The sequence below is a fragment of the Odocoileus virginianus genome, chromosome 26 (assembly GCF_023699985.2).
Source record: "Odocoileus virginianus isolate 20LAN1187 ecotype Illinois chromosome 26, Ovbor_1.2, whole genome shotgun sequence".
Classification (NCBI taxonomy): Eukaryota; Metazoa; Chordata; class Mammalia; order Artiodactyla; family Cervidae; genus Odocoileus; species Odocoileus virginianus.
In genome coordinates, this window is record NC_069699.1 from 10,002,601 (window position 1) to 10,024,014 (window position 21,414).

General features: G+C 45.1%; 1 pseudogene; it reads left to right on the forward strand.

Annotated features, from left to right (window-relative positions):
* The first annotated feature begins 12,991 nt into the window (after window positions 1–12,991).
* On the forward strand, window positions 12,992–13,119 carry LOC139031332 (U4 spliceosomal RNA; annotated as a pseudogene).
* The last annotated feature ends 8,295 nt before the right edge of the window (window positions 13,120–21,414 follow it).

Below are 21,414 nucleotides of genomic sequence, written 5' to 3' on the forward strand. Positions count from 1 at the left end.
TTGTTCTCTCCTCAGGGACACCAGGTGCAAGGTATGACCATGGAAGCGTGACACAGAAACCACCAGAAGGAAACGGATTCTGCCTAGCACCTGAATGGTCCTGGCAGTGGACTCTCTCTTGGAAGCTGCAGATAAGAACCTAGGCCTCATGAGCCCCTCCTCATTGACCTTCTAAGACCCTAAACAGAAAGCCCAGCCAAGACTGCTAGATTTCTAACTTATGAACTGTAGAGTGTTCTTTAAACTTCAAAATGCGTGGGCCATATATTAAGGCAGTGATAGAAAATGACTACCCAGAGGAACAAATTTAATCATAAAGTAATACACATTATGAAATATTTAATAAAATCAAGTAAAAATGTCCATGAATTAACCCCCCGCCCCGGGAAGTAGTAAAATGTTATCTCCAGATGTTCTATTGTCAGTTCTAAGTATATCCTCATTGCTATGCAGTTTCCATGTGTCACAAACTGCTTTTGAATTTGTATAGTACACATCCACACACACACCACCGCTAAAATAGTATGTACATGGCTCAACACTGACACATATATTGTCAAATCAAACTTTCTGTCAATGAAATTGCTTTCCTTTACCAATGATGTTTGAAGGTGAGTAGAAATGGATCTCCTGCATTCCCACACAGTGTCTTATTCCATGGTAGTTATGAATAAAACGACTTAACCAAAATGCTTCGCAGTTATGCATTTACATAGCTGCACATGTTCTTTTTCCTGCTGTCACAGACATGGATCTTTGGTTTCTACACATGTGGCCCATCCGGTGAGATTGTCGCACCAACATGCCTGTGCATTTCTGTGTCAGGTGGACAACTGCTAAGTTACCTTGCCAATGGATGAGAAGTGTAATATTCGGCCTACTGCATTTCCACTGTTAAAGTGATTAAACAAGGAGGCCGCTAGGGTGAGGTGACTCTCACGCTTTGGTAGCCTATTTAAGCACACAAACTGAATCCTGAGTCAAGGCACGTCAACCTGAGAAAATAAATTAAGAACCGCCAATCACACCCAGCCAACTAGGCTTTCCAAGACCAAGGTAACTGGGCAAGATACAATCAAATAGTATCCTTGTTTTCACTTGGCATCCTCTCTGGAAAAACTGGACTTCCCTCAGACGGTAAAGCGTCTGCCTACAATGCGGGAGACCCGGATCCGATCCCTGGGTCGGGAAGATCTCCTGGAGAAGGAAATAGCAACCCACTCCAGTATTCCTGCCTAGAAAATCCCATGGACGGAGGAGCCTGGTAGGCTACAGTCCACGGGGTCGCAAAGAGTTGGTCACGCCTGAGCGACTTCACTTTCCACTTTGCTTTCCTAGAAAAACCTGTCCCCTAGTTCCTGCGGATAAAGTGCTCTTAACCACCTTTGACCTGAGGCTGCTGGAGCTGAAAAGAGGTAGGTTCAGATTAACTCTTGGAAACCGGAAATGGGCAGAAATTAACATTCTAACTCACAGTGCCGCATTTCACACGGACCACACTCCTCTTCTAGTCCCCAAACACCTCGTTCAGGTGCCCGGGGGCTGAGGACCCTCACTGCAGTCCCTCCCCGCTCCTCCCGGCCCCTCACTCATGCCAACCTCTCACCAGCTCCTCCGTGCCCTACCATCAAAGGCTTCGCCCTCGACAGTAACATCACTCCGCCTGCCTTATCCGTCTCCCACCACATGCCGAACAGCTCATGGAAGACTTCTGGCACACGACAGCCCCTCCCGGGGCCAAGACATCCAGTCATGGGCTCCTCCCTTCCCCAGCCCTGGGCGCAAGACCACCAGTCCTGAATCCCATTTTACCGAAGCCCACACACCTCAGCCTGCAGTTCAGGCAAGCTGGTATCACAGTGGGTAGCACAGACCCCTTCTCCCTCTGATCTGTGGTTACCCCACCAAGGTTTTTGACAGCCTTTCTCTTTTTGCCTTTTATCTCAAACCTCCACACAGGCACACACAGGGAACCCAGGTGAAACTCATGGTGACTTGAATCTAGTACCTCTAACAATGCATCTGCCCCAAGAGCAGACTGGAATCAGGGGCGCTGGTCACCGAGGATCAGTCCCACCTCGAGAGTAGCCCATTTGATGGCCCAGATTCCTGTTTATTTGAGGCTTAATATTGCGGGCACAGCTCTGCTGCTCCAGAGTTTCCATGCAGAATATAGTCCCTCTTTCAAAATCAGACTTGCAGAGCCTAATAGGAAATGTTGTTCAGATTCCGTTTAAAATGATCACTTAAACAACCAAAAAAGGAAAAAATGTCCTGCCATGGACATGTCGGCCCCCATTCCTTGGTCATCCTTCTCAGAGCAGCTCAGAGACCAGAGCTCCTGGCAACCTCTGTGAATGGATCTGGCATTTCTGGTTTTTGATGCTGAGACTCAGACAGATTAAGGAGAGCAAAGGACTTGAAATTTGGTGGGTGGGTTTTATCTTTATCATCCATGATATGGAAAGAGAAGAAACAAAGATAATCTCTATTCCCACGAAGGCAAGCCTGACATCTAAATCCTTCTGGTAAAGATGAACACAGAACACCCAGTTCCCAACACTGAAGACCCAGTCCCCAACACTGAAGACTCCGTTCCCAGCAGATTACAACAATCAACTCTTATAATGTGTGGATCTTAGCACAATGTCTTTAACACATACATGTGAGCACGCAGTAGATCCTCACAAAACATTCCTTTCGTGAATGAATACATGTTGTTCTCCCACTGTTCAGACTCCACTGCTTTCTCCAGTCCCTACTCATTTTGCAAGTGGTGAGCAGAGAATGTCATCTTTTCAGAAGCTGGTGGTGGTCTTCACTGGGAACAGCAGTATTTGTGTTCAGATTAGGGTGGTTATGTGTAAGGCACTCAGGCCCTGTTCTTGATTTCTCTAGATTAATGCTGCTGGGAATGAGGTCTGGGGGAAGCAATTTCATTGATTGCTCAAATTGCAAATTAATGACCCAGACTTGGAGAGTCATAACCTCTGAGTGTTAGGCCCCCAGTATGTTTTTAATGGGATCCCAAAGTGATTCATATAGATGGGAAATTCCGATGAGCAATGTTCAGCAAAGTCATTTTCACCTTTGACTCTCCATTGGGATCATTTCTGTTATTTTTCAGAGCCCTACCGTCCTCTGTGTTGTAGCCCCAGAGCTTCTGTCAATTAGTCTTTGGCAGGGTCCAGGATCAATGATATCTTAATGAAGTGGCCCAGGTTATTCTATCGTGAGGCTGGGTAAACACTGGGAGGCTCCCAGATTCATTTCTGAGGCCCCATTGGAGGGTCTGGGCCCTGGGGAAGCCTGTTCCACACAGAGGTGAATGGGGAACAGTCAGTCTGCCTCACGTTCCCAGTGTCGTAGTGGAATGTCCAGGTGTCTCTAGGAGACAAGGGAGGAGAAACTCACACAAACTCCATAAAGGAACTCTGTAAATGCACAGATTTTCCCAGGTCCCCAAAAGCAGTGGAAGAAGAGATAGAACATACCTCGCTGGGTGTGGGGAAGCCTTTGGTTCTCACTCCGATCGCCATGGAAGATCACCAGAGCAAAAGGAAAACACTTAGAGGATTTAGGCGCATGATACGGGTGGAGCAGGAGAGGTGCCTCTGTGACAGCAGGACACAGAAACCTGGACTCCTCACAGTAACTCCCATTGAAGCAGAGTTTCCCAAACAGCATTCTAAGGCCTTGCTTCCTCCTTCGCCTTTGGACATCACCTCTGTGATCTGCTTTATTCATCCCCACCTACCTGGGTGCATGACTGTTGTCTCCTTTTCTTCACATCCCAGGGCTCTTCTTTGCTCAAAAAAAGGTGACCAGGTTCAGCTTAGAGACAGCAAGACCTGCTTATTTAAAAAAAAAAAAAAAGGAACATATTACTCATCCTGGGGTTTCTACAATTTCCAACCCAGTAGGGCTCAGTAGAGAGGACACTACGTAACCAGCAAGAGTTAATTTTAAATTTACACTGGATCTGCTTCAGTGACTTTAACCCTTTTTTATTATAAAACGTACATAATGGCCTGCCTCAGGGAGATAACCTGAGCTGCCCACCAGTGAAGGAATGTAAGGAAGTGAAACTAACACATTCGCCTGCCTGAGGCTTGCCATTCTAGGAGACATTTGCAAGGATTTAATAGCCTTTTTACTTTGTTTCCTCACCTCCCCCATCTCCAATCCATAAATAACCTAGCAACCAGGCCCTGACAAGATGGTTATTATAAGGCACTAGCCTGCCATCTTCTCCGTCAGCCAGCTCCCGAATAAAGTCCCTTCTTGATCCCAACACCTCTGAGCAGAGTGAGCTTGGACTCTGGTAACAGCTGTAAGTTACACAAAATGACTTCACCAAATAGCATTTCCTGACAGCCTCTTTAAAACCCTTAGGAAGCATTTCTCATTTGCAGATCCTTAACTCTACTCCCAAGTACTACTCAATCAAAAGGAAGGAATGGATATCTGATTTTAAGATGTGGGCAATAATATCTTATTTTATTTTAAATATCCAGAATGACTGCTCATCTAGAGTGAAAGACGCAGATGGACTCAAGAAATGAGGACAAGGTGAAACATCATGAAGATTTTTTTTCACATAGACAAATCATTATTTTCTTGATTTCATTTTTCATTTGTGCTGATTATATTACAGCATTTTAAGATACTTGAATATATACTATAGAACTCACTTTTTCTTCCTCCTTGGAGAAACAAAAAGTAAGAAACAAGAAAATAACTGAAATGATAACAGAATTGAAGGAAATTTACAGGGACTTCCCTGGTGGTCCAGTGGCTAAGACTGCGCTTTCCCAATACAGGGGGTTCACGTTCAATCCCTGGTCAGGCAACTAGATTCCATATGTAACTAAGTCTTCACGTGTCACAACTAAAGATTCCGCGTGGTGCAAGGAAGACCCAGGACAGCCCAAATAAATAAATAAATAAATACAAATTTTTTAATTAGAAAAAGGAAATTTACAGAACACTTACCAACAAAAGCCTGAACAAAGATGGGTGGCTTCATTTTCCAAAGAAATCTCCAGGCAAGGGTAATGAAGTAGACAAGGAGAATTCACATGAAATGTGATGGTTCATGCGCAGTTCTCAGCAGACCCCTCCAAGACCCTATTAATGATAATTGGAAAATTATTATCTTTTCAGTCGAGGAATCTGGCCAACTGCCCCTGATTCAAGTGAACAAAATTAACATCAGCTGTGCTGGGACAAATTGCTATCAGCTGCCTACATGCAGGACTAATCGCCATTGCTGGGACAGTTTTGCAAAAAGAAAAAAGTGAATGAAAACATTAACACCTGAAACATTAATCTGATTATGAGAACAGGGTAAAGCATAGCACATTTAAAATCACATATAACTCTGATGTCCTGTATTGTTGTATATTTTTAATAGAAAGTCTTTCCTTGAGGCAACTGAGAGCTCTCTTTTTTAGAGCTGTGTTATTTCTAGGCCATATAGCAATCAGTTTTATTGGAGCATTTTTGTTATCCTTGTCTATATAGACCAGGAGTCCCCAACCTCTAGGGTCTGATGCCTAATTATTTGAGGTGGAATGTGTGAGGCTGCCAGGGCTAACACTAAGACAGGCGGCCTGGACCTAAGTTTCGGTTTCCCCTGAAATGGTAAGATTCCCTACCCCCATCAGGCCGCCTGGAGCCAGCCAGTCAGCAGGCGCATAAAAGGGAACAAAGGGAACATATCAAGGGAAAGCTAAAAAGCCCGCGAACGCCTAAGTTTGAACAAAAGCCTGCGAAAGTTTGGACCAATAAAATTTCTTTGCAAACATGTAACCAATCCGCTTAAGCCAGCTACCAACTGCCTATGTTCACCCTATAAATTGGTGTAACAGCTGGGGCTCAGGGCTCTCTGACCCTGCACCACTGCGTTGGATGCGGCAGGAGCCCTGATTCGAGTCAGTAATAAACTTCCCTTTTTTGCGAGTTGCATTGTCTTGGTAGCCTTCTCTCTTCCCGCTCGAGGATTCGGACATCGGGCATAACAGAATGGATAGAATAATAATAGAACTAAAGTGCACAATAAACGTAATGAACTTGAATCATCCGGAAACCATCCCCTGTCCCCAGTCCATGGAAAAATGGTCTTCCATGAAATCAGTTCCTGGTGCCAAAAAAGGTTGGGAACCAATGACATAGACTGATGCTGAATCCAAACAGGACCTAGATATTACATATTCTCTTCCTTCACGGATATCCCACGACCCACCTTTATATTCAAGCAGGCATCTTCTGTATCAATGCATCCCCAAGTTAATAAGAAAAAAGAGAACATTTTCAACATTTGCACATCAGTAACTCATGAGGAATTCATCATGCTCTAAAGGGAGTCTGGATGGAGAAAATGGAGAGAAGGCAGTGGGATATCCTAGAGACCTAACCTTGGCTATCATTAGGAGGGGAAAAAAGTATTAAAAATAAATTTGTTATGCAGGACCACCAGAGATATAGAAGTAAATGTTTACAAGGTCTGAATACATAGGACTTCAGCAAGAAAAGAGGACACGCTGCTGACCTGAATCATAAATTTTATCTGAGAACCTACCATTTCTTCCTCTTTCTCCTCCATTTCTAAGTTTCTTTCTCAGATGCTATTATCTAGAGAAATCACACCTGTACATCTTTGAAGGCATTATTAGCACAGCATTTTCACCTGCTACCTACACACTCAGGAGGCCTGTGAAATGCAAAAAGACCACACTGCCCTATCCTTTGCCGTGTGGCACATTCAGGAAGAAATGAGCTTCTATATGGAGACCACGACGTAATATTCTCCTTCCCCATTTTCACATGCCCTTCCGTCTCACAGTCAGCCACTAATGCTGCCACAGCAATGGGGAGGGTGGGGTGCACTGACCTGACCCACCCACACAGACTCTGTTGCCTTGAATCAAACGTTGACTCAAGTCCCACGCCACAAAAATACAACAGCCCTCTTGCATAATCCTGGTTTCATCTAGGAATTGCCTGGAAGACGTAATTAAAACAAATTTGTATTCTATATAAATTATGTTGGTCACCTATGTTATACAATATTGTGAATCACATACAATACTGAATGTCAACTATGTCTGTGTGTTAGTCATTCAAATCGTGTCCGACTCTGTGACCCCATGGACTGTAGCCAGCCAGGCTTCTCTGTCCCTGGGGTTCTCCAGTCAACAAGACTGGAATGGGTGGCCATTTCCTTCTCCAGGGGTTCTTCCTGACCCAGATTTGAACCTGTGTCTCCTGCACGGCAGAGAGATTCTTTACCACTGAGTCACAAGGGAAAAGGTCAACTATATTTTTTAAAAAATGTACTCTCACCCAGACCAATAGAATCTGAGAGGGGTCACAGGTGATAGTAGTAATTAAAACTCTCCTAGTCAACTTTACTAGTAAGCCTAGGGTGCAAAGCACTTATGTAAATATTGCCTCTCAAACTTTAATATGCATACAAAGCATTCTGCATCCAAGGAAGAAGCGGTGATTCTGCAGGTTTGGAGTGGGGCCCATCAACTGGCATCTTTAACAAGCTTCTTCCTTGTGTCTGCTGCTCCCCTAGACCAGTTTTTAGTAGTAGTGGAGAAAGCAGGCACACCACACCTCAGCCCCTACCACCAAACACCCTGTCTCAAGACAACTACTGTCGTCTCCACCAAAGACCACCATATCACGGTCTTGAAGGATCTCACGTCTGGTTAGCACTTTAAGGTATACGGAAGCCTAAAGAAGGCTGCAACACCTGAGTAAGTTTCTGTTTGGAACACATGGATATAGTCATCAGTGCAATGACTATTGACTGTGTGTTTGCAAATAGGTTATAATGCACTGTTTTGGACATCTCACAGTTGTTATTACAGTTAACCTTTATGATACCTTAGGATTTTGCCACTAGGAGTCTCACAATAACCATGACGATATAGATAGAGACTCGTCTATTTTTCTATTTCTCTATCATTGACTTTCATTTTTAACATTTGCATACAATAGAGACTACCTATAGATGGCTGGAGGAATACAGAAAGTAAGGCTATCTTAGAAGTTCAGAGAGTTGTTTTTAGAAATTTATTATTGTGTGTTTACTCTTTTTTTCTAATAGTGAAGGAGGAAACAGAATGGGGCCGGACTGTGGACTTTGAGCTATCTGCCCAGTATCTATGGAAATGAGAACCAACTGGAAAATCAGACACCCCCGCCATGGAAGAGCCAGTACCTAGACTCTCTGTCACCTAAAAGAATACCATAACTATCTGTGTAACCAAATAGAATCACACATTCTATTACGCTTACTGGGGCATGACCACAGGCCTATTGATAATTGTCCACTGTTATTAATTGACCACCTAGGCTTAAGGCATACGAATCACAGGTGAACTTTGATTGTATCTTTCTTTTCCTTTCTTCAGACTAGTTTCAGAGAATTTAGGGAGGTAGGTTTGAGCATGCACACTTAGGGTACATAAGTTTTTCATAAAAACTGGTCGGGGTCCTTGGCTAAGAGGAGACTCTGCCTTGGGCCCACCGGTGTAATAAACTGCACTCCACTATTTGCACTGTCCTGAGTGAGTTTGTTTCTTGAAACACGTGGCTACAACAATAGGGTACAAGATTTGAGTTTATAAGTAAAAGCCAATCAGCTTTTCTGACTAGATGTATTTTTTATACCCGCATAACTCAAAGGACAGGAGTTTGAGCAAGTTCCAGGAGGTGGTGATGGAAAAGGAAGCCTGGCATACTGCAGTCCATGGGGACGAAGGAGTGACATGGGATACGACTGAGCGACTGAACTGAAGCTACACAGGGTAATTTTTATTCCTCTATGTTCTCATTAAAATTTGATGTTACCCATTCTTGTTTTATTTTTTAATTCAGGCACCCAGAAATTTGAGGTGCCATCTTTTTATTGTTTCCCTGGTGTCTAGCATAAAGAAAATGTGACATATTTATACACACACACACACATACTCAGTCTTACAAAAAAAAGACATCCTTCCATTTCAGAGAACGTGAATGAAACGGAAAAACATTACTCTAAATTGAAAAAGCGAAAGCAGAAAGGAAAATAGTGTGTCGTCTCAATTTTGTGTAGAATCTACTAAAGTCCAATTCACAGCACAGCAGGCTGTCTGGCCACGGAGGCACTTGCCAGGCTGGAAATGCCCCCAACACATGCTGTAGTCAGATCTCTGCCCCCTTTGTGAGGCGTGGCAATCTGGGGCCGAGAGTAGGAGCCGCGTGGTAACCAACAACCATCACTCTGGGCATCACCGTGTTCACCAACCCCCATCTCATGCGCCATCCCAGAGCCAGCACGTCTCACCTGGGAGCCGCAGCCGCGTTCCGCCGGCGCTCCTGCGCCCTCTTGCGGCCATCCTCTCTAACGACCACGGCCATCCTGACCGCCCCGCCCCAGGGGTTTGCTTGGCCTAGGGCACCTTCCAGCCTGATTTCTTCCTCCTCTCCCTCTAAGTGCAATGAAGTCTCTACAGAGGGGCGTGTTTCTCTCTCAAAGTCTCCCGGAGCGCTCACTCACCTCTCCCTTCTCCACACTACTCCGTTCACCCTCCCGCCTCCACCTCTGGAACCCACGGGGCCCGCCCCCAGCCTCCCTCCAGCCTGGATTCTCCCCGGAGCCTGGAAAGTTCTGGGGCTGGAAGCCAGGCTTGCCAGGTCGCTGGTTGCGGGGTCTTACCGGGAAGGCGAGGAAAGGATGGGGAACTGGAACTTTCAAACCCATACACCAGTGGAAGGAGGAAGGCATCATTTTAACAGTACTTCTCAGGGGTCAGCCTGCTCCCCCACGCTATGGTGATTAATACTCACTTGAGGCGGCAGGGACGACCTCCTAACTGTTCCCCTCGATTCCGCCAGAAGGGTATAGGGGCATCTATGATACCGCAGGTCCCGACCTCTTTTCTGGGCGGAGGCCAGCGCTCCAGGGGTCCCTTCAGTCCATCCCCGCTCCCTTGCTCTCGGGACTTGCATCTCAGAGAGGAAGGAGCGCAGAGAGATTTGGCTGAATCTAGGGACCTGCTAGCCTAGGGATGAATTTTAAGCCAGAACGCCCCAAGACGCAATTGGAGTGAAGTGAAAGTTGCTCAGTCGTTTCCGACTCTTTGCGACCCCATGGAAGGTCCATGGAATTCTCCAGGCCACAAGCCTCGAGTGGGTAGCCTTTCCCTTCGCCAGCGGATCTTCCCAACCCAGGGATCGAACCCAGGTCTCCAGTACTGCAGGCTGATTCTTTACCAGCTGAGCCACAGGGGAAGCCAAGACTCAACTAAACGCTATTAGAACCTCCTGGAAGAGGGGAAGGGGAGGTTAGGACGCTGAGGCCCACCTCAGCGAGTCCAGCCTCGGGGGACCCCCGCACAGCCTCTCCCGACCCCCAGCTTTCCCACCTTCAGGAGGAGGGGCGCTCCGACTTCAGCCCGGACTCTGCGCCTGCCGCTCCCCAACTCCCGTTAGGACGCGCAAGTCGGCCGCCTCCCCACCCCCGGAGGCCCGAGTCAGCAGGGCGGAGGGCACCGGCGACAGGGGGGACCGAAGTTCCCAGGACGGAGACGCGGCGCGCAGCTCTTCCTAAACGGCAGCAGCGACTGGGAGCGAACCCCGCGCGCCGCGCGCAGCAGCCGGGGACGCGCCGCAGGGGCCGGACCCACTTACCCGGCGCGCGGCCCGGAGGGCAGAGGGGTTTTCGCAGCAGCGGTGAGGCTTTGGGTGGGGTCGGGGGTCGGGGGTCGGGGGCACGCCCTCCCCTCCTCGGCTCCGGGGCGGCCCGAGAGCCTGAAGCGACGAGAAGCCGAGACGCGCACTGAAGCTCCGTGCGGACCCCCGGGGCGGGGCGGCGCGGCCGTCGCTCAAATGCCCGGCCTCGGGGCAGCTGCCCCGGCTTAACTGGCTTCAGGTGTCCCGGCTTATGCTTGTCCTGGGATTTAGGTATTGTTCCATCCTGGATGACGCTTTTGGCCCAAAAAAGTATGGGCGGCTCAGAAGCGGGTTGAAGATTTCTATCACAATAGGTAGGACAGGGGGCCGGATAATAGACGGCTTTGTATTCCTCGAAAGCGTCTCGTCGGCTTTAATTTTTAGACATTGGCAAGTCATAGGTTTTTAAAGCACGGGTGACTTGATTTGTGGGTGTTGTCAAGAAGTATTCTGGCAGCACTGTGTAGGGTGCTAGGTGAGGAAGCTGGTGTTCGCAGGAGCGGTCTGAGGCGGGGAGGTCCACGTGGGGACCCACGCGGGTCTGAACCGCTGCACGTGGACTGTGGAGGGACCGAGGAGGACGCATGAATTCAGTTTTTGGGTGAGGAAGAGGGAAAAATTTAGGAGGGCATCCCGATTGCACTTAGTTGATTAAATGGGAGGGAAAGCTTTTCTTTTAGATGCTTGGATTTTTTTTTTTTAAGGTGAAGTTTTTTACATGCAGGATATTTGAGATCTTTATGGACCAAAGGAAAGGGAGATGAAGAACACGGGAGAATAGTTGGTGGTGTGGAACTGCGGACAGCTCCAATTGATGTCTAAGATTGAGGATTCTGCCAAGATGGTGGTTGAGTTGATGTACTGTGGGAAAGAAAGACTTTCTGGAAAGTCCAAGAGGAGGTGTATTTGGGGGCGGGAGCGGGGCGGGGGGTGGGGTGCGGAACACCTAATAGATACTTACTAAATGCTACTTAGGTTATATGCTTACTTAAGAGGATCTGTGATAAAACTGAATGACCTGAGAAACAGTTAGGATAACAAAAACAACTTTAGGGTATATTTTGTCGCACTTGACTGGCTTTTTATCAGCCTGTTTGGCTCTGATGAGCGGTGATGTGTAAGTCTCCAAGGTGTTCACAGGGGTACTCACACCCTCAGAGCATTCCAGGCATTCTTGTAGGAGTGAGAAAGTGGTAAGAGAGTTAGTATTATAAGCAGATTAATCTCTCACCTCTGATCAACTTGCAGATTTTAGTATTTTTTGTAATATTAGAAGACAAATAGCTTAAAGCTCCCTAGACTCACTTATTTTTCAAATACTGATTATTCTTGAGCTTTGGTAAATCCTCTTTACTCTTACCTTTGGAAAATAGACTCTCCCAGCTTTCACTTCTACACCTTAGTGAGCAAATTACAATTTTGTGTGTGCTTGGTTTTCATAAAATTTGTATGACTAGCTTCCTGTGTAGTAGAAGCAAAACATATACAAAGTTTAAAAGAGAAAATTAACCAGTAATTAAGAGCATTTCATAAAACAGCTTTGTGTGTGTGTGTGTGTGTGTGTGTGTGTGTGTGTGACTGTTTCTCGTAAATGTGTTTTGACCAAATGCTGTCATGGAAAGTGTATCGTTTTTCTTAACCTGGCTATAATTTGTATGATCTATCCGCTGAAAGGGCCTAGAAGCAGTAATATGCTATTAGCAATGAGTGTACCTTGAGACAAGATCTTGGTTTCTAAAAAAACATCTCCTGCTGAAAGGACCAGGCACTTGCGGAAATGGTTGATCCCAGGGCTGGTGAGGGAAAGTACATGTTGGAACATCTTGTGCCAGAAAGCAAGAAAGTGGTCAAACAAACGGCAAGGGCATGTCAAAGGGACATAGGAATCAGGTTTATGGAGTTCTAATTTAACGTGTCTGGAACTACTTGATATCAAAATAAAATGGATTACAGACCTCTTAAACAGGAATCCTTATTTTAATATGTAAGTCAATACATGGGTGTAAGGAGAAGCTGCTTACTGTCAACTAATAAGTTTGTTAGCATGAAAGAGAAAAATAATTTTGTACCCATTAATGGCAGAAAGTGTTTCAGACAGTCATGAGTGGTTGTTAAAGCTGGGAGGGAATTTTTATGAGGAATAAGACATGTACATAGTCCAAAAGATTTCCTCCGCAAATTACCTATTGATAACAAAGCGAGAAATGATAACTTCACAGTAGAGAAACTGCTCTTTAACCGAGTGATCAAGGTTAATAGTAGCTTTGCGCAGTGGCAGTATCATAGCCAATGAGGTTTATCCGAGGCGCGATTATTGCTAATTGAAAACTTTTTCCCAAGGTTAATAGTACATGTGTGGGACTTACTGATAAACGGTACCTCCTGGTGTGATGCATTAAAGTGAAGCAAAACTCACTCAGTTGTGTCCAACTCTTTGTAACCATGGACTATACCGTCCATGGAATTCTCAAGGCCAAAATGCTGGAGTAGGTAACCTCTCCCTTCTCCAGGGGATCTTCCCGACCCAGAAATTGAACTGGGGTCTCCTGCATTGCAGGTGGATTCTTTACCAACTGAACTATCAGGGAAGCCCATGATGCATTAAGGAGGATACAATATTATTTCTGTGATATTTCTGCCCCAGATGTGTAATGTTGAGTCTTATCATGCAGAAGTATTAGGCAGACCTCAACTGAGGGATATTCCATGGAATAGCTGACTTAGAGCCTTCAAAAACATCAGTATCCTCAAAGACAGAAGCCAAGAAATTAACTGTTCCACATTAACGAAGACTAAAAACTAAAGACTCAAATACATGAAAATAAAATGCCTTGTGTTATCTTAGTGTTATCTTAGGTCAGATCCTGGATCAGGAACACAAAAATTGCTATATAAGACTTTATTTGGACAGCTGGTAACATTTGTCTATAGATTAGATAATTATGTTTTATCAGTGTTAAATGTCCTGATTTTGGATCATTGTACTGTGATTATACAAGTGGATGTCTCTGCTCTTAGGAAACAGATCCTGAAGGATATTTTATGACTTATTTTTAAAAGGTTTTTTTTTTTTAATTTTTATTTTTTAAAAGGTTTAGAAAGAGAGAGAGAGAGAAAGCAATAAAGTGGATTGGGCAAAGTGTTAAGAGTTGGTAAATCTGGGTGAAGGCTATGCAGGTGTTCTGTGCCATCCTTACACATTTTAAATTTGCAATTAATTCAGAATAAAACATGTATATTTGTACCTTTCAGTGTATCTTGTCTATGCCAGAATTCTTATTACACTGGAATGTATAAAACTAACCATTAAAAAGGCTTAACCTTGCCTCTCCTGAAGAGTCAATCAGTGAATGCTAGGCAGGCATGTTCAAGTAGCCTTGAAGAGAGTTTCAAAACAGACCTGTCAGCTCTTCTCAACGTAATTCGTGTCAGGATGATGAATGTGTGAGGGCAGTCAAGATAAGCTTCCTGAGGAGTATACTTTGAGTAACAGTCCTTATCAGTCTTTTCTTTCACGTTCTGAGCCTCTGAACCTATATCATTAGTTTTCCGTATCTATATTAATTGATAGGAGCTATTCATGTTTGGGCTTCCCTGGTGGCTGAGTGGCAAAGAATCCACCTGCAGTGAAAGAGACACAAGAGACACAGGTTCGATCCCTGAGTCGGGAAGATCCCCTGGAGGAGGGCATGACAGCCCACTCCAGTATTCTTGCCTGGAGAATCCCATGGACAGAGGAGCCTGGTGGGCTACGGTTCACAGGGTCAGACATGACTGAAGTGACTGAGCACCCATTCATGTTCACACTGGCAAATCTTTAATTCAGCCAGTCTTTAAGTACTTGCACATGGGAGGAATATATATGGAATTATAAATTACATGCTTCAAACTACGTTCTTGGTTACTTTTTCCTTCTTTCCTCTATTTCACATTGTGGGAGTCATCTCTCTCTCTCTTCTTTGAATCAAAAACGTCTATCAATTCTTTTACTTAATAACTTGTGCTCAGATTTTGCTGAGACTCTGAACACCTGCAATAGTGCTGAGGACTCCACCATGTTTCTCTGCACGTCCTGCTTTCTGGTATAACGGGATGTTCCAGACTCAACCTTTGCAAACTCTGGAATCAGCCATTTCTCTTGGCTCCTTTTAATTAGGATTGATGTTTAGAAACCAAGATCTGGACAAGTTGATTCTTGAGTATTCAGTCTGCTGTATGGCTTGTCACGCGTGTTCACCACATGTATTTTTAGCCTTTTATAGTGAGTGGAGAGAGCCCCCAAGAACACAGTATGTAAATTTTATTGCCTTTAGTGGCTCACTGTTCAGAAGACCTTTTTTCTCCATCTTCAACATTCCTGTGCTTTTTGAGAAGGAGATTACAGACCTTGGTTGTAAAGGAAGCAGATGACTCTGTGTGTTATGTGTGAGGACATAAAGTTGAATGTTGATAGGAATATATACCTACTACGGGTATGTAGTTTTTCATCTTTCTTAGAATCATATCAAAGGGACATCAACTTTTATATACATATTTATATTTTTCACTCACAATTTCCATTATAGCTTTTGTTAGATTTGGCAACATTTTTCAGATCAAATTTGACTTCAGGTGGAATTTTGAATTTAAAAATCTTTAGCATATCTACTAGCATGAAAGCAAAATATGCTATTTTAATAAATTAAATTGGAAAAAAGGTCTTAGAGCTTGCCAATTGAAGAGTTTAGCTGGGTAAAAACTATGTATATGTACAAATATACATGTAGAAACTTGGGTGAATTTGGTTAAGGAAAACAGACATGCAAGGGGAAGAGGCAGGGCGTGTGCTGAGTAACAGTGAGTCCCACAGACAGTTGGATCAGAGCACTTGTAAAGGGAAGGAGACAAAAAGAAAAGGATAAACAATAAGGACCTACTGTCTGGCACACGGAGCTATATCACATATTTTGTAATAACCATAATGGAAGATAATCTGAGAAAGAATATATATGTGTGTATATATAAAACAAAATGACTTTGCCATACACCTGAAACGAATACAACATTAAAAGTCAACGATACTTCAATAAAAAGTTGCTTTGAAAAAAGGGGGGGAAGGTTTGCGCCAGATGGTAGAAACTTTGAATGCACTGCTAAAAATTCGGGTTATTTTCTTGGAATTCACAATAAAATCATTGTGAGTAAAATCATGTCCTTTAGTGATGCTGAGAAAGGGGACATGGCATCGCCAGACCCAAGGTGGGTCTGTTCCTCTCAAGGAATGAATTTGTATTTGAATCATGAATTCCTGTTTCCAAGGGGATGCATGTAATTACATGTGGCAATTCAGACAGCCTGGGAAGTGTTCGTGTTTTGTTTTCTTAAATCCATCCACTTAGTATTTATTTCTTGTTTACAACTCTTTTTTAGGAGAATGTGGCTAATAAAAATAAGGTATTTATTTACTTTTCTATCTAGGTAATGAAGCATATATGCATGTACTTTGGAGGAAGTGGAGCAGATGACCTGGGATTTATCAAGGGCCTTGTGTAACTCCCGGTATGTATGTAGCTTTGTTCATGCTATCCCGGTCAGTCCTCACAAACAGCTCTTACAAACAGGTAGTGATTACCTTCTTTTATTGGAGGAAATTGAGGTTTCAAAGGGTTACGTCCAAGTGACATTGCTAGTAATTGTCAAGGGGGAAATCCAAACGTGGGTCTCTCTCCTTGTATGAGAATTGCCTGTCATTCACAGCGTTGTTCTTGAAGCTCTCATAAATCTCCAGTGAAGGGATGGTTCTGCTCTTCATATGTAGAAGCTTAAGGCCAGGAAGTAAAACATGGTGTGGATGGAGAGGTTACAAGTGATAGTTGCTGGCGTGCAAAAATAAGAGCAGAAAATGGGCCAAGAGGAGGATTCCTTCTAGCCAGGCAGAAATGTCTGCTGGAATACGTAGGAAAGAACTGCAGAGTCACAGGACTGGAGTGAACGTGAGCCCGCGGGAAGATGAGAGGCAGTGATTTTATCAGAAGTGAGTCATCTGACAGCTCTAATCACAATCACCCCCTTTATTATAGCTTAGGTCAGCCATGTGCCTATTTCAAGAAGAGATAGAATCCAGGCAAATGAAACATACCTAAAGATTCCAGCCCATAGATTGTAATTGTCCTGGCAAGAAAATGAGCCTCAGATTTGACGGCTCGACAGTGGGGGTGGTGGTCCTATTAGAAGTGCTTACCTGTCTGTATTTTCCTTCTACGGCATTATTTTCCAAACTTCCACTAATTCCAGGAGGGGGAAGAAAGGGAAAGTATGCCTCCAGGGATCTTGAGGCTTCAGCTGAAGAGATCAGGAATTTTTTTTTTTTAAATCTCCTGTTTCATCTTTAGGCAGTCTTCATTTCCATATCTGCTCAATTGAAATCCATTATTTTATTGGCTAAACATTTCCTTACCCCCATCCTAGATCACTCAGCAGAAGTGACCGTCTGGGAAGATGTGCTTGTTCCACTGGCTTGGCATCTCCCGCCCCCTCCCAGGACGCCGTGACTACTTGTCCCTCTGTCCACTCAGGTGTGGAGTCCCCATTTATCACACCATCATGGTCTCTTTCTTTCACTTGATTGCCATGAGTTTATTTTAAGGGCTTCATCTCTTGATGTGTCCAATTGCTTTATTTTTGGAATGTCTTTTTTATGTCTTGCTAGAGGAACATAACCAAATACCTAACTGAGTCTTGCAGGTACCTATTTTAGCCTCAGCCTGGGTTGTTTGTGGCCAGTCTCTCGGCACTGCATCAGCATGAAGGCCCAGCTATATGTGTGTGGAGCTGGGGGTAAGATGGGGGGCAAATTGTCATCTCTGTCTCTTGGATGGGAAGAAACAATCTCGGGCCCCCATATACAAAACCTGATTTCAGGTTGTGAAGGAGTGCCAGCTTTATGATTGTTATACATATTATATTTTCTAGTCACTCCTGGTTGATTTCCAGTTTTTGTTACAGCCTTGACAAGAGTTCAGTGCTTTTGGGTAATTTGAAAGCAGCAAGGATTTCCTTTCTAAAGTATTTTTATACCTACATATTATATGAAAAGGATTATTGCTGATTTACTGATACTAAAGACTTGGTTCATGTTAAGCCCTTGGGTCCTTTATTGAGGGCATCATTTGTGTCCAGCTGGTTTTCTTCTGAAACCCTTTTGTCCACCTTGAAATGGTCTCATCTCGCTTAATTCCGTGTTTTCCCACGGGAAACTGTCCCTCTGCAGAACTATCTTTTGTACCAAATACAGTTGCATTCCTGTCTTTTGAATGACATTCGCTACAAAAATAACTCTTCACGTAGGCCTTGCAGATTTCGAATTTTTTTCCTAAAACTAACGGGTCTTTGTGTCTTCAGAATTATTCTATGAGATGGACAATTTGGGGATTGTTATTACCCATTTTATGAATGAAAAAAGAAGATACTGGTGGCTGTGATTTGCAACTTTAGTGCAAAACCTCAGGTCTCTGGGGTTTCATCTGGTGAAACATTCTACTTCAGTACCCTAGTTTCTAGAAACATTTTCTGAAAGTCTTCCAATTTTCCTGAAAGTGGGAAGAATTTGTTATGTAGATTGAGTTATCTGCAGAGAAGAGAGCTCTAAAATATTTCAGTTTTTTTTTTTAAGTTTTAAAATCAGGGAGGAAAAAAAGAGTTTTCTGAATTTCCAAGTAGGACTGGTTCCTACATTAGAGAGATTAAAGATGTTTACTTCCTGTGAAAAAAGAGGACTGAATCAGAGAAGATAGTCAGTGACTAAGTGTTCATTTTTCTCTATTTCTGGGAATAGTATTTTACCCCCCTTTATTGAAATATTGTGAGAAGGTCATGGGTGGAAGATTCACACTTTGTGGTTCCTGGTAGGAATTTCTATGTCCACGAGACTCAAAAGTAGTATTAGAGGTCCTTTAGCTATGTTAACCGTTTTAAAAAATCTAATAGAAATGGTGCATTTCCATGAGGTAAAGCAATGAATCTTGAGATGTCAAGCTTCTTTACTTTTGGGTGGAATTTAATGAACCTGATTAGAAGCCCTGTTTGGCAACACATGGATATGACCAATTAATTATTGTTGAGAATTGTCATTTGTAGACAAAGAGTCCACGAGGAGAGAAAATATTCAAGTGGCTGGTCTCCAGGGCTTCTTGGAATGGGGTCTGAGGTCTGTGCTGCAGTGACGGAGGCTGTACACCAGGTGGCACCAAGGATTTGCCTAACTGCTCCCAGCTAGTTAATGCCTGGAACACCTGAGCCCATTTAAACTTCCCCCTGCTGCCCGCTCCCCGCCAACCCCACCCCGCCCCAGCTGTAAACCTTGGCGCCGCTGCTGCCGCGCCCTGCGTTCTGCTTCCTGACTTCCTCTGCACCCACCCCCCAGCGCAGGCACTGATGCCCTGTATTGACATCTCACCACATTCTACCTGCAGTGGGAACTGGCTGTCGACGTCTCCCCCCATGGGACGCTTCTTGAGAGCAGCCCGAGCTGTGTTTACTTTCAGCTCCTGTTACCTGTTCCTTTAGTGTCTCCTGCAGTGCCGGGCACAGCGCCTCTGAGTTGCATTCTTGAGTGAGCATCTCTGGCGATCCGTGGGCTGGTTGTGTCCTCCATCGGGTTGACTGCGGTGTGTGTGCTGGTCTGTGGGGAACACGCATCAGTGACTTGTTGGAGGGGGTTATGTAGGTTGTGCGGTTCCGTAAACCTTGCTCTAAGCCGCACCCTGACCAACCGCCTGTACTGATTCAGGACGGCTCATCACGGAGCTCGCTGCTTCGGGCGGGTCTGCCCCGCGCCCTGTGGTGGGTCATGGCGGGGCCTCCCTGCGTGTAAGCAGACGGCCTCAGGGCTGTGGGGCTGTGCGGGTGGGTGGGAGCTGGGGAAGGCAGAAGCGGATCCTCCCCAGCTCCCGTCCCTCTGTCTTAGCTGGGCTCCCGGCGGGGCCTGCCCGAGTTGGCGGTTTCGGTCGGGAAGGGCGGGCCTGGGAGGCCAGGAGCTCCAGGCTCCTGTTGTTGTGGGGTTGTGTCATTTTATTGGAGGCCATTAAGGAAACGGATGTTCACGTTTTCTTCTTCAGAAAACAGATAATGGTTCTTAGGCCAATTGGAAGGAAATTTGAACAGGTTTCATAACAGTGTTATTTCGTTATTACAGCCAGCCTACACAGGCGACCAAGATGTTTCCAGGCCTGACCGTGGCTCTGGCTGCTTCGTTGTGTGGACACCTTTCCAAAGTGTTAGATTTGATGACACGTTCAGGAGTTGTGTGTTTGATGGCAGACCCGAGTGTGCAGAGCTCTGAGCAGACGGTGTTTACATTTACCTAATGTAATTTTACAAATGAGCCGCAGTCTAGGTGACACTGCAGATAGCCATCCTGATGTGGTGTGTCTGGCTGCTTCTTGAAAGGCTATTTGTTTAGCTCCCTAGTGAATTTGATAAACTAAGGCCGTGTTTTTATTTTTAGTGATGGGAGTTCCCAAGCTGGCGGTTTTGACCTTTGAATGTTTAGAGCACCAGAAGTTCTGACTGTGAGACAAAGAGAAGGCGCTGGCTTTTCTTGTCCATTAAAAAGCCCAGGGGACTTACCTGGCGGTCCAGTGGCTAAGACTGTGCTTCCAGTGCTGGGGGCACAGGTTTGATCCCTGATCATGGATCCCACATGCCTCATAGTGTGGCAAAAACAAAAACAAAAAAACCACCCCAGGACTCACTCCTGGCAATCTTTGTCCTACAAGCAGAGCAGACGATGGGCCCCCTTCTCTTTGGGGTGACCTTACTTTAAAGACAATAAGAATCTATGTGTTAATGCTCATCTTCTCTGGGAATCTGTGTTTTGGTTTCTTATTACCTTTGGCAGGTGAATTTAAATCCGTTGGGATGCATATCCCTTTGGATGGATTGTATAGGAAGGTGTTACGTTTTCTGTCTCCAAACCATGTATTTATTCAGCCTTCTTGGAGCCCAATATTGTGTTTTCTGTACTTAGGACGTGAGTTGGTCTGATGCCTCTGTGCGTTATCCTGGCCACATGTGTTGTGTATTTCTCTCTCTCTCTCTCTCTCGGTCCTCCTCTCGTGGACCCCTGTTTCTCCCCTTCTGTCATGTAGACGCCCCAGCACCTACGTTTTCTGCTCACCTAGTGGGTCGTGTATACAAAGCTCAGTGCTTTTCATGTATCACCCTACAACTACCCTCCGAGGGAGATGGCACCGTCCTCGTTTTACCCACGAGGAAGCTGAGGCTTGGAGAGCTTAAGTGTTTTGCCCAAAGTTCGTCTTCCCAAAGAAGTAATCCACAAGGAAAGAGGCACCCAACACGGGGTACGTTAAAGTTCCCCGACACAGAGGCTTTGGGCTCAGAAAGACATACTTCCATGGGTGTCTGTGACCCTGGGGCCCGCTTGGTAAGAGGGTCTGGTTTCTTGTCTGCCATCCAGCCAAAGAAACTTGAATGTTCTCCTTAGTTCTTTGGGAAGAAACAGTCACAGGGGGACTTTCCTGGTGGTCCAGTGGTTAAGAATCTGCCTGCCAGTGAGGGGGACGTGGGTTCGATCCCTGGTCCAGGAGGATTCCACGGACCTAGGAGCAGCTAAGCCTGGGAGCCACGACTATTGGGCCCATGCGCTGCAGCTACTGCGCCTGTGCGGCTAGAGCCCGCGGCCAC